Source organism: Branchiostoma floridae, chromosome 17, assembly GCF_000003815.2.
Source record: "Branchiostoma floridae strain S238N-H82 chromosome 17, Bfl_VNyyK, whole genome shotgun sequence".
In the NCBI taxonomy this organism is placed as follows: domain Eukaryota; kingdom Metazoa; phylum Chordata; class Leptocardii; order Amphioxiformes; family Branchiostomatidae; genus Branchiostoma; species Branchiostoma floridae.
In genome coordinates, this window is record NC_049995.1 from 10,698,968 (window position 1) to 10,713,104 (window position 14,137).

Below are 14,137 nucleotides of genomic sequence, written 5' to 3' on the forward strand. Positions count from 1 at the left end.
TTTTAGAAGGATTACCGTACAGTCACGGGACCTGACCTATAGACGTCCTGACAAGCAAAATAAATGGTCATTCTAACACCTGCTAACACAAGGGCGACGTAACAGAATATCAGTCAGACGCGTTTTATCTAAAAACCTATGTTTCTTCTTTTCCTAACTAAGTGATAAATACAATGAATGATCTATACTTGGGTAAGGAGACCTTACCAAGGATACACAGTAAAGGAATGTTACACTTGGAGGAGCAAACCTTAGCAAAATAAATGGACATACTAACATTTGCTAACAGCGGGTCAACGTAACAGAACATCAGTTAGCTTGTTTTATCTAAAACCTATGTTTCTTCTAAGTGATAAATACAGAGAGTGATCTATACTTGTTCAGTACAGAGACCTTACCGAGGATACACAGTAAAGGAATGTTACACCTAGACGAGCAAACCTTAGCAACATAAATGGACCAACTCGGGGCGACGAAACAGAACACCAGTCGGCTCTTTTTATCAAAAAACCGATGTTTCTTCTGTTCTTAACTAAGTGATAAATACAGGGAATCATCTATACTTGTTGAGTACAGAAACTCACCGAAGATACATAGTAAAGGAATGTTACACCTGAACAAGGAAACCTTAGCAAAATAAATGGACAAACTAACACCTTTTAACAGAGGGCCGAAGTAACAGAACATCGGTCAAACTTGCTTTATCTAAAAACCGATGCTCCTTATGTCTTTAACTAAGTGATAAATACAATGAATGATCTATACTTGTTGAGTATAGAGACCTTACCGAGGATATACAGTAAATGAATGTTACACCTAGACGAGCAAACCTTAGCAAAATAAATGGACATACTAACACATGATAACAGAGGGTCAACGTAACAGAACATCAGTCAGAGTTGTTTTATCTAAAAACCGATGTTTCTTCTGTTCTTAACTAAGTGATAAATACAGAAAGTGATCTATACTTGTTGATCTTACCGATGACACACAGTACAGGAATGTTACACCTGGACGCTCCCGTGACACTTGTGTTCAGAAATTTCATTCGTCTGAAAGCATTATGTTTTCCAAGTCATTGAAGCGTTACAATGGGTCCATGAGACTATATATAACCGATGAGACTTTGATTCGGGACTGACGGTCTAAATTCCAGAAAATTTTCTTTTTTTTGAAATAGATAGATGTATCAATAGACAGATGGTCATTTCTGAAAATTCGTAAAAACTCAGGCAGAATTGGGGCCAAATTGTATAATATTATATTACAATAAAAGATACATTTGCCATTAGTAATTTTTAGTCTACATGAAGTCTTTCATGAAGTTTTCCAGAATTCTACTGCCTGTCAAGCATTATTTAGCACTGCCTGTTTACATATCATGTAAACATTTGGAATGGTTATTAAAATAAACCCATGACGAAGTTTAAGCTTTTGGTGACGTTTGTTTTATTAGGCAAGACTTCTACATTTTATAAAAGTTCATACAACATGGTATTTTTAACTACGAAAGTAAACATGTCATTCAACATTGATAGGAATATACTATTGAAAATGAGAGTTTACAGCAGCCAACGCATCACTCAAACTGATCCTTATTATTATATCATTTCTATGGATACCGCAACAAAAAGGCAAGGTGAGCCGATAATAACATAGCGTAATAACAATAACACGTGTCATGAATATTTTATGGTGTGCTTTATGCCGCTTGCCAACTGTTGAATGGTCCCTGGTATATGTAAGGATGTTCTGAAATGCAGCACCTCAAAAATGTCCCAAACCATCACAATGAACCGGATCTTGTAGAAGCGTGAGTAGCTCGGTGGTTAGTGACCAGAAAACCTCGAGTTTGAGTCCCGGCTGTCTCGCTAAAGGGAGTATCTCACTGCACTTGGGGCACCGGTGTGAAACTGCGGGGTTCGAAAGATCAAATTTCAGAGATAAAGAACGGATTTTCTTACGTTTTGTGTATTCTATTTTCTTCTAAGTCATACTTTAACGTACTACGCAATATCATAAAACAATAGGAGAAAATAACACAACATTGCCGCAGTGAACGAACCCCGGGCCAGAGCTAGCAGTGCCGCACCGGTGCTCCAAGTGCAGTGAGATACCACCTGTACCCGACATGCACGTTACTGGAAAGGGTTGCGGTTCTTACGACCAGGGAGGTTGAAAACATTTTTTCAACCTCCTCGCTACGACGGGACATTAAGCCGCACACCATTGGTCATTGTATAGTATGCTATTTTTTGTATTTGCTGAAGTCTCGTGAAAAAATAGACTCAGAAAATTGTAGACACTACAGTTGTTTTTGTTATACGTATACGGGTAGGGTATTCATACGTGTCCTTGCAACTGGATAATGTGCACTTAATTACACTATTTTGTATAATTTACATCACAAAGGTAACTCCTCATTGAAAGGGTATTTGATCATGCTCTACAGAACGTGTGTGTAGCTAGAGATACATTATCATCACCATCCCTAAGGTGGTATCTCACTGCACTTGCGGCACCGGTACGGCACTGCGGTGATCGAAAGGTACTGAACAAATTTCACATACAAAGAACGGATTTTCTGACGTTTGTTTTTGTACTTTTTTTGTCTTCTTAGTCATACTTTTACGTATACGCAATATCAAAATTAAAGAAAGTAATACAACAGTGCCTCAGTGATCAGCGAACCTGGGTACCCCGCAGTGCCACACCGGTGCCCCAAGTGCAGTGAGATTATACCACCCTTAGTCTAACTAAAATTTATTTTACCTTTGGGAGACCATAATGACAGAGGATATGGCAACAAGTTTTCGACTTTCTGTTTTACATTTATAAGGAAGTTATTAATTTCTGCTCTAGTTATTATAGACCTTAAGGCTATACAGTATCCCATGACAGTGTTGCTACCTTAACTGAACTTTCCATGTTAATTTTATCATATTCAGGTAACGTTCTTGTTTATGAAGATGTATCTTCGAAATCATGTCATCATAAAGGAAATTATATAGCTTCTCACGGAAAACTTTCAGTCGTGAGTACTAGTCTAATTTCCTTGATTCCTATATATAGCTTCCTAACGACATTGTTACAAAATTTGAAAGAGTCGATGTCCTTGCAATCATATTATACAAATATCATAATCATAGAAAAATCAAGAGTCCGTGGGACACAAACCTCCGTGATGTAATTGTTGTGTTTTGTGATGAGGGCTTGGATGTGTGGTACACTCTTTACCAGGAATATCAATTTCTTCAAACGTTTGTCCAAATATGGCCAGTTAAAAAAAGTTAAACCCTTCCCGCACCTGATGGCGCATAGGATAGCGCCCATCTCTGTTTACTTAGCCCTGGGCCACACAGCGCAATCGCTAAAGCAGGGGGCTAGTCCACTGGTAGTGGTGTGTGTTCAACTTCCATACTCTTTCCCGAATGCTGAGTGCTAAGCAGAGAAAGCAGCATGTGCCATTTTTAAGGTCTTTCGTATGACTCGACCGGGGATCGAACTCACGACCTACCGAATGCAAGGCGAACACTCTACCCACTAGGCCATTGCAACTATTGCCATGCAGCTTGTAATCATTACAAGACATTAACTAAGGCAGTACAGCAAGCCGGAGTCTAACCTCTGTTTGAGAGTAGGTACTTGGCCTCAGCTTGTATAAACTTATACTACTATTTATTAGTCAAACGACAGCTGATCTGAAAGAACCAAGAGTCTAACCTCTGCTTAGAGTGTAGCTAATTTTCCCTTGCCTCCAAGAGCTTCAATAACACAAGCAAACAACAGCTGTGGAATGTACCACACTACTTTCAAGATGGGGGTGTCGTTGTGTAATTCTGCTTTACGTGACGATACTGCTATTGTTCTCATAATCGCCATGCATCATTGGGATCTTGATAACTATAAACATACCCAAATTTATGATTAAGTAAACCTGTCAAATGGATCTTGCGTTATAAGTACGAACATGCAAACACAACAGAAACAACTAAGGTCTAGCAGTGACAGCTTGCTTTTTGCTCAGATGCGTGTTGACACCTTTGACGCCAGGAGGCGTAAGCTGACGCATTCCTTTGTGACTCGCCTCCGATCCTTGCGTCTGGGAATGACATACAGTCAAACCTGTATTAGCGGTCACCTTTGCATAGCGACCACCTGGCTATTGTGGTCACTTTTTGTCGGTCCCTTGAATTTTTCCCATTGACCTAAGCATTAAGAAATGGTCTATAGCGGCCACAGCCACACGATTTCCGGTCCCGTAGATACAGTACAGAAACACTGCATTATGCGGCCAGACATGCGAGGATTAGGGATTTAGGCGAATTTACCAACATTGCGTATGGCAATATCAATCATTGTGGGTAGATTTGACTTTGGAAGGGTCAATTGAGTTTTAAGATGATCGAGACAATGTTACTTGGTGAGAAAGATCAGTGGGTACTGAAATCATGTGCATTATTGCACGTGGTCACATTGATCAACGTTTTCTCTATAGTGGCCACCTGTCTATAGTGGCCACATTTGTCCAGTCCCTTGAGTGACCGCTACAGACAGGTTTGACTGTATATGGATCTTTATACATTTAGATGTCTTCTCTACGAGCAAGTTTTAGTGAAACTATTGCTACGTTGAACATAGGTCATGAGATACTGTGCATGTGTCCTTTTATTTTGTTTAAGTAGATCATTGTTTTTATGTGTATATATTGTATTTTTGTATGGGCTATGGTGCTTGAAATAAACAATAAACAAACAAACAAACATAACCTCCCGTTGTAGGTACGTGATTTTCTTCCAGGAGGTAATAACAAGGCCTAATATGTTTCATAGATAAATTCAACTACATTCAATAACCTTTACTGCACACAAGTAGGCACATATATCGACGAAGGCTTATACCGTAGAACAAATAGTTTAAATGACATGCTTGACTCAATATGTTGACTTATTCATACCAATAGATATCTATACATGCCTGTTTAGTTGTACTGTAAGTAGGTGTAGACCTTACGAAAGTCGCTATACTTTCATCGTGACAATAAAGATTTCCATATGTTTCAAACCTGAGCCAATTACAACCACATACGCTAAATTCATAGATGCAACACCTCAACTTGAAGACAGCGAGCTTTCTCAATAAGACAAGGCGTCTTTTACGGCGCCTTGGTGTCTAATAGGGTCTTGACCCGTCTGTCCGCTGTGCTAAGGTTTTAACCTCATCACTCAAAACATCACAAAGAAAAGTTCACACTTCTCAATAACGTCTTAGAAAATTGTCAAACTTGTAAACTTATTATCTTTAATCTTTGTTGGCTGTCAAAAGATTTATGATTGAAGAGGTCGTTGCTACTAGTTTTGTTTCCAATTACTGTCCTTTCTTTTCTTTTCTTTTTTTAGAATTCAATCTACGTGATACCACAAATACAGCTTAAAAATGTAAGACTGAAAGATGATGAAACTGATATCTTTAACTTCATATTTCAATTGTAAGGGTAAACAAATTATTTGCGAACATAGAGGACTGTGGTTTGGTGGATCTGTTTATCTGTTTGTATCACTTTTTCTAGCACGAATGAGCATAAATGAGAACATGTAAGATTCTGCAACATGTTCAACAAATATATGTTTCTTGCCAGTAGTCGACCTCACCCTAGCCCCACCCCCAAATACTGTCGATGTGTTGTCGAATTGCACTGAAATGACGTATTGCTCGTCACACGTATATGAGTACGTGTTACAGGATAAAGTATACAGCTAGCATGCATGGACAATTTTTCCTTGTCCAATTAGATATTTACAAATTCTTAAAGAAGAATTCCACTGAAGGAGCGGGTATTATAATCCCTTAGAGAATAAATTGTCATGCTTGAATAAAAATTGCTGGGTCAAATTTACGATAAGTTGAAGCCTAAACGCAGGGTAAACATTGTACCGAGCGAGACCTTGAATTCCCCTGAGGACCCTTCCAATTGTGCACTGGTGGGGGTGGGGGGGAGACGTAACCGATTGCTATTGATATAAATTGAAAACCTCTGAATCATACAAGTTTCATCGACGCCCTCTTGCGGTTATTGCGAGAAAAACAATGCAGCGAATAGAATCTTAAGTGCTCCGCCAACAGTAAACCGGCTACTTAGATATATTATCTCTACATATCAAATACTGGTGGGCGAAAATGTTGGTTGAAATGATATTAGAATTCGATTAGTTGATTTGCGGACCTTCTATTAAGGCCAATAGATCAATATGGAAACAGTGGTGTCGGATAAGGTACAGGTCGGTACAGGTTCACTTTTGCGGGTACAATCGGAAGCGCCCTCTTGCAGTCACCGTGGCATGACATGGCATGGCTGTAAACGAATAACAAAACACACAAAAAAGACTATTCATATACTCAAAAGCTGATGTCCGTCTACAAGGAAATAAGAAAAATGATAATAATTTTCTAAGATCAACATGTAGTACGCTATTGCAATGTAGATGTAATGGAATTTGGATTTGAATAATTGTAATTCTTTTCGAGAAAACATGCCCGAATGTTAATTGCAGGTACATGCAACATAGACATAATAATGATTAATGCAATTACGTTAAGAACTTCCTGTAGTTCCCACGAAAAATTACAATCTAAAATTTACATCGAGCTACTTTCTGTAGTTTTGATTTAAACTAGTATTGGATATAAAATGACAAAAAGCATTGTGCAGCGTAAAGTCTAATCGTATGATCTCATTCGATGCTAATTTTGCTTGAAAAGCCAACAATTACTGTGTACAATTTTCCTCTTCTGAATTAGAAAAAATATATCTTCAGCAAACTTTGAACAAAATCTAGAAGTTATGGCATAGGTACCAGATTTTCTTCAAGACTCTATAATTACTTACTCCTTTCGTGGACACAAGGTCATCTTCTACGACCCCTGAATATGGTTTGAAGGAGAAGACCTTGAAACGACGCCTGGCTGTCGACATGGCGAACTATAGACGTCCCGGAAACTGATCGCAAAGGGCAGGGAAATGTTCCGCAAGTTACCGTTTGACAAATCCCGTCATTTATCATACACAGCCTCATAGCCTTCCCTCACAAGCCAATCTGGAAACCGTTTTCACTTGGGAGACATACATGGTTCTGAGACGATATCCAAGAAGCAGACGGAGGGAGAGATAATCAAATTATTTCTCAGGAGAGGCGTGTTCGCTAAAGGTAGTATCTCACTGCTCTTGGGGCAACGGTGTGGCACTGCGGGGGTTCGTTCACTGTTGTGTTGTTTTCGCCGATTTTTTTTACAATTTAGATACTGTGTAATACGTAAAAGTATGACTTAGAAGACAACGAAATACAAAAGAAACGTTACCTCTTTCCTCCGCAGTGCCTCACCGGTGCCCCAAGTGCAGTGAGACACCACCTTTAATGACCGTTGTCACTTGGGAGACATTCCTGCTTCTTAGACGATATCCACGTGGCAGACGGAGCCAGAGATAATCAATTTATTCCTCAGGAGAGGCGTGCATGACTCCGGAAGGAGCAAGTGTTCGCTAAAGGTGGCATCTCACCGCACTTGGGGCACCGGTGTATCACTGCGAGGGTTCGTTCACTGCGACATTGTTGTGTTATTTTCGCTGATTTTATTCACAATTTAGATATTGCTTAAACGTATAAGTATAACTTAGAAGACAACAAATACACAAAACGTAAGAAAACTCGTTCTTTATCTCTCTATCCCGCAGTGCCGCACTGGTGCCCGCAGTACAGTTAGATGCCACCTTTAATGACCGTTGTCAGTTGGGAGACATCCACGGTTCTGAGACGATAACCAAGAAGCAGACGGAGGGAGAGATAATCAAATTATTTCTCAGGAAAGGCTGGCACGACTCCGCAAGGAGAAACGTTGTTGAGCAAGTGTTCGCTTACATTCATTGCGCGGTTTTTTACGTAAGTTTTTCGCTGATCCTGTAAAGCTATGAAATGGCACCCCAATTCGAATATGCTTATGATACAGTTCTATTCTAAAGTTCTATTCTGAAATAAATGCATGGCGACGGGCGTGGCGTAGCTGGTAGAGCGTTCGGATCGGAATCTATAGGTCATGAGTTCGTTCCCCACCGTGCCCCCGACGTTGTGCCCTTGGGAAAGGCACTTTACACGACCTTTCTCAATTCACCGAGGTGTAAAAATGGGTACCTGACTTCGGTCGGGGAGGTAAAAGACTACCTTTACCTTCTGTCTGTACTGTGTATGTGGCACTGTTAATATAAGTTACAAAAACTTGAGTGCAGTGCAACATTGTCCTCGTCTTTCCAAAAGCAAATAGAAAAAAAAAATGATAAAAATAAAGATAATAAATGCATATCTTAGTACACGTACCGTTGCCTTCATGTCTGTGCACTGGTCAGCATGCGTGTGAGGAGATTCGGACTGAAACAACCTTAAAAGAGAGCATTCAAGCCCAAGCAAAACATGGAAAATAATTCATGACGTAGATAATCATTCCCTCTGCACGCAGAAGGACCGACTTGTATCACTCTAAGCTGTTAGAAGCCAACGCAACGGGTATAATAATAAGAGTTTGTCAGCAGGGTGACGTGAAGTCATGCTAGGGGTGGGTACAGGTGTACCGGTAAAAAACGGACCGGTGTTATTGGACCGGTCCAAAAAAAAAAAAAAAAAAAAAACTGAACCTGCAAAATCAGTAGACCGGATTTCGGACCGATCTGAAAATTCACATATTATACCGGCAGACGTTTACGTATTTTTGGGCCTACCAGTCCAAGAAAATAACAAGAGTGAAGTAGAGGATCTGAGAGTTGAGTTACTTTTACCAAGTTTCTACAGTCAAACCTGGTTTAAAACAGAGACAGTTAGCGTTGTTCACATGAATATAGGATAAAATGCCAATGGACGTTGGGTACTTCTTTAAACAGAATCACCTGTAGCTAGCGAAATGGACCATTGTTTTGATCATGAGTTTTGACCATTCACAAGTTTTCAAAAAATATTAGGTCCAGTTCCGGATCTGGGCCTGGTTCTCTGGACCTGTACCGTAACTGTACCTAAATATTGTGTACCAGTACCCTCCTCTAATTAGAAGTCATCGCAACGGGTATGGTTAACAACGACTTGCCATCAGCGTAATTTAGACTCACACTCTTTCACACTTTGTGATCAAGTGGCTAGGTTCAGGGACAAGAGGTAGAGAGGTCATGAGTTCGAATCCTGGCGATACGCTGTGATCATGGGTAACACTTTACACGTCTTCCTTCCCTCCACCCAGGTGTAAAATGGATACCTGACTTAGTTGCCTTTTATTTTATAGTTGGAGAGGTGTAAAGACAATACCATGGTCAAGGAAATTTGGATAACAACCCACCCCCCTTCAGCTTCAAAAAGGCTGGGGGGCAAGTTCAACCTTTGCATTGAAACTCTTGTGCCTATTAGTAAGCTTGGGAACAAGTTTAAACTATTCTGAGTTATGCGTGTTTTCAATTTTAGGGTTGACATTGTTATATATAGATTCATAGGTTTCGTAATAACGTCAAGCAGAACAAATGAATTCATGTTTTGCAAGTTACCAATCTATGAAAGAAGATTCGCAGCCAAAAGCAAATTATTGCAATATTTCATGCTTATCATGACATAACTTCTTCCATCTCTATATTGAATTTGGCACAATCGCAAGTAACAAGAGCCAAAGAAGTTAGGAAATTAGTTTCAGTCTGCACTTTTTCCAAGTTTGCAAAATCGATATTTCTATATATGGAACATTCACCCTGAATATCAAATCCTTCATCTACAATATGCCATTACTTTAATCTATAATATATGATATACTTCATATCGATGGAATAAAGCCTTCTGATGGTTATATCTTCGTTGAGATACGTTCCGTGGATATGTAAATATAATTTCTTTTGACAAAAACGAATGACTTCTGTGGCGTGGGGCAAATAAAAATGGTTTTGTGAAATGCCTTTTAGTCAAGAAAAATGGGTTTGTGTTTCTTTTTGAACGGCCAAGAAGTACTTTGTTAGAATGTATGCTTCGCGACATTCATCTTTTCACAGAGTGATGGACAATATATCTAGCATACCGTCCCTGCTTTCTATCTATTATCCGTAGATACAAAGCGGGAAGAATAAACATTTCTTACTTAACGAAAAATTACCTCCCAGAATGACTTAATTCCTTTTAAATGAACCACCTTTTGACCAAAGCTCCATCAGATATCTGCAATTACTGCACGGTCATCTCCTCATGAATAAACAAGCAGGTGACCTTAGGTTATTTCATTCACCTCAAATCTTTAACCAAAACTATATCTTAAGCTTAAACTTACTCTGCCCAAGGAGGCTGCTCTGCCGATACCATTGCCGTGAGTGAGTATAAATGACAACCGGCTATTTCTCTTATTAGCAAGCATTTAGCATGAAGATGATACTATTTTACAAGAAAATAAAGACATAGAAAAGGATCGTTGAATAGAACTTCCAAATTCAGGCCCAGGATTGATATGTTTTATACATATTTGTCTGGGCTATCATTTTGTACAGGTGACATCTGGGTCCCCATAAGAAGTATAGTTAGATGTCATCATCAATATCATCTGTCGACACCCGGGGATGGAGTAAGTCCATGCACCACTATAGACGACGCCACTCTGTCTACCATGACCACACCCAGGCCCTCCTCGGCAAGCCCGGCCCGACCCGGTAGGTCCAGAGAGAGCGTTTGGGAATGTCAGCTTTGTGAAATATGATTTTTTCTTCTTCATGGGTCCTCCACAAAAGGAGCGAGCAATCCAACTCCCCACTCTCACTCACTTTGTGGCGTCGGGCGTGGCGTAACTCGTAGAGCGTTCGGCTCGGAACCTAGAGGTTCTGAGTTCGATCCCCGCCGTGCCCCGCCCCGACGTTGTGCCCTTGGGAAAGGCACTTTACACGACCTTCCTCACTTCACCCAGGTGTAAAAATGGGTACCTTCTGTCTGTACCCTGTATGTGGTACTGTTTATATAAGTTACAAAAACTTGAGTGCAGTGCCACATTGTCCTCGTATGTCCAAAAGCAAAATAGAAAAACTCCCCACTCGCTCGATCGAAGTCAGTACCCAGCAAACTGTACCCGTCTCTGTCTGAGTCTGTGGGACACCAGTAGTAAGATGTACAGACCAGAGGTCATCTTGTATCATCGCATTTTCAGTCAATAGAACAAGCGGATGATCATGCAGCCCGTAAAACCGGCAGTAACCTTTATCTATCGGAGACAGGTGGGTGATCTTTTGCATAGCAAAACGGTTTAGATGTGATCATCCATTTCCTAGACTATAGAAAAGAGATAAATCCATGGGAAAGGCTGCAAAAGGTGACATCATGCGTGTAAGGTACTAAATTCTTAACGGGAGCTGCAGTACTTGGTGTACTGGGGCGCTAAATTCCTTGAATCACCAAGAAACTAAAGGAAATTGCTAGCGTCGATTAAGTTACTAGGCGTTTAGATAATAACATACGCCATAAAGTACTTATTAAAGAATCTGGAAATGGTTTTGGAAAAGGTAGAGACCACTACCTTTCGTCAGTGAAACCAAGTTAAAGAGCAGGTTTTATACTCTATGACATACTATACTCTATATATGTGATGGATGAAGTTGAAGACAAATTGTGGATAGTCTATCAGGAACCAAAGAAAGACAATGTTATGACAAGGTTGATGCAAAGTAGTCAATTAGCTCCTGCTATTTTAGTACGGGAGCTACTGTCAGTTCCCGGCAGTGGGAGGGTTAGATCCTAAGTGCCAGAAAGTTCGATACGTGTACATAGGCCCCCTTTCCTGTTGAGGGTGGGATTGTCTCTCTAAGTTAACTCCCTGTTCGAACCAGCGAGGTTCACGGTCTAGGATGCCTGTGGATGGAAGATTAAAATATTCCCTAGTTGTGTTTCAATTCATAGGTACTAGGTAGGGTATGAATAAAATAAATAAAACTGATCTAAAACCAGCTTTCCTCAGTGTCACTGAAGGAAATGTACACGTGGAATCGATCTGAAACGTCTGACAATTTCAAAAATCATATTCAGTTGCTTGAGTAACTGCTTTTGGTGAAATTGCAAGTGATTTATCAGATTGAAAGTCTTATAACATTGTCTGACTCATCACGAAGAAATTCAAAATGGTGAGTAAATACTAACCATTGTGGTATATGACCTATTGGCCAGTAGTTATGCAAAAATGTGTGACTAACAAGTTTCGCACATGACAATTCGTTGGAGAGTTGACCCTCAAAATGTGTCGCATTTCAGGGACAAGTGCGTCATCAAAAACTTCACCAGCTCATTGATATTGACCTAACATACCTCTTTCGGGAGCTTAGGGAAGAAGCTCGGGGACTTATTTTACGTAAAATGCCTGGCGTATTCGTCATTGTGGTATAACTTAAGTGAACTCCAACCCCCAAGCAATCATTCTAGCGCGTCTACACCCAATGGACAGATGGCATGTTTTGACACATTTGCTAATACAGCACAGTACTGTACTTGTAATCAACCATTCTATACTGCAATATGGCCAGAGCAAGTCGCAATGATGCTGGTCAATGTAACATTGTAAAAACTAACATGATTTTAAGTCCTTAGTCTATTGGAGCGCCGAATTCCGGGAAAGTGCGAAGTTGATCATGAAAATAAAACGTGGAACGCTAAGTCGTGCAGTTTAACAGTTAAGTCATCTAGACTACAATATCTCAAGTGTGCAGTATGACAATCACTTCGATGTGCCCTAAACTTGAAATGGCTATACATGTACCAGCATATAATGTTTATGCACGAATAAGAATTCTAGTCTACAATATCTCAAGTGCCATACAACCGAGATAGTCGTAACGTTACATGCAGTATGGCAATCACTTCGACATACCCCTAACTTAGAATGGTCATACATGAACCAGCATATAATGTTTCTGCACACATTTAGAGTTAAGTCGATTAAACGACGCATAAAGATATTTCCCATAACTGTTACGATGTATAAACAGTTTACACTGAGCACCATGTAATTGAGTCAATTGGAAAAGATGTTAAAAGTGTGCCAATGAAAGTTTACGATGTACACAGAAGACGAATGTCTTGGCCTTCTGTCAGCTCGCAAAGCGAAGTAATGTCTACCCCTCCTAGCGAGTTTGATCTCATCAGCAGTATACATTGACCTTTTTGGTAATGGTAGCTGTCAGATGCCCAATGCGTGATCACGACTGTCGTCTCTGTGATTCACCTTTTGCTCTGGTACTCCTCGAAAGTGACAAACTCGTAAGTGCTACGTGTCTGTGGACTATATGTCTGTGTAGGCACGGAAATTTCGAAATCAATCCATTGCTAGCTTACCATCAGCATCATATCTTTATGAACAATTTACTACCGGTGCAAACTGTAACTTAAGTTTGCACAAGGCTTTGTAACAATGGTAATACTAATAAGGATTCCTATAATTACGTAGAGCAAACCTGGGTAAATGTGTATGACTGAGAAAGTGTTTCTTTTAGTTATGAATAACATTGAATAAACATGCACATGCATTGTAAACTTCACGTACTGTGTACTAAATTCTAAAACTTTTAGTGTGTCCTAAAGAACTAAAAAAAATGAAATGTTGTGTTTTTGTAGACAACAAAGAAGTCATGAGATGTCTATTAGGAACACGGCGTTTTCGCAAACGGTTTCTCATCTGATTGTGTTTGATCATGATACACAAAGCACCGCATCAATTATTTCAGATAAGACGACTTCAAAGATGTCATTTAACGCTAATGATCTCATTACTGCAAGCTGTGATTAATGATTTATATGTAGTGTTGCAATGGGCGCATCAGAGGTAGTGATTTTCTCACGGAGTGATGGATCTCCTCAGACAGACTCAGTGAAAGGCAGATCCCGGGATGAGGGCTTGTCGCCTACACTACTTATCAAGTCAGCAGTTCTCACGTCTATAAGGGTTTAGACATTATCCATCGTCCTCTGGAGTAGTAACAAAGTGTTATACCCCATTTCCACCATGACGGCGCTCTCTCTTCGACCTAAAATATGTGTGGCATACGTCTGTCTCGGAAGACAATGGTTGACAGACAGGGTGGATTTTAAGGCGACCCGTCTGCCCA

The 14,137-nt window shown here is 40.0% G+C and overlaps 1 protein-coding gene across 2 annotated transcripts in view; it reads right to left on the minus strand.

Annotated features, from left to right (window-relative positions):
* LOC118404005 (sodium channel protein 1 brain-like) overlaps nt 1-14,137 on the minus strand; it is a 179,678-nt gene that overhangs the window by 74,262 nt on the left and 91,279 nt on the right. The gene's annotated exons all lie outside the window — the stretch shown is intronic.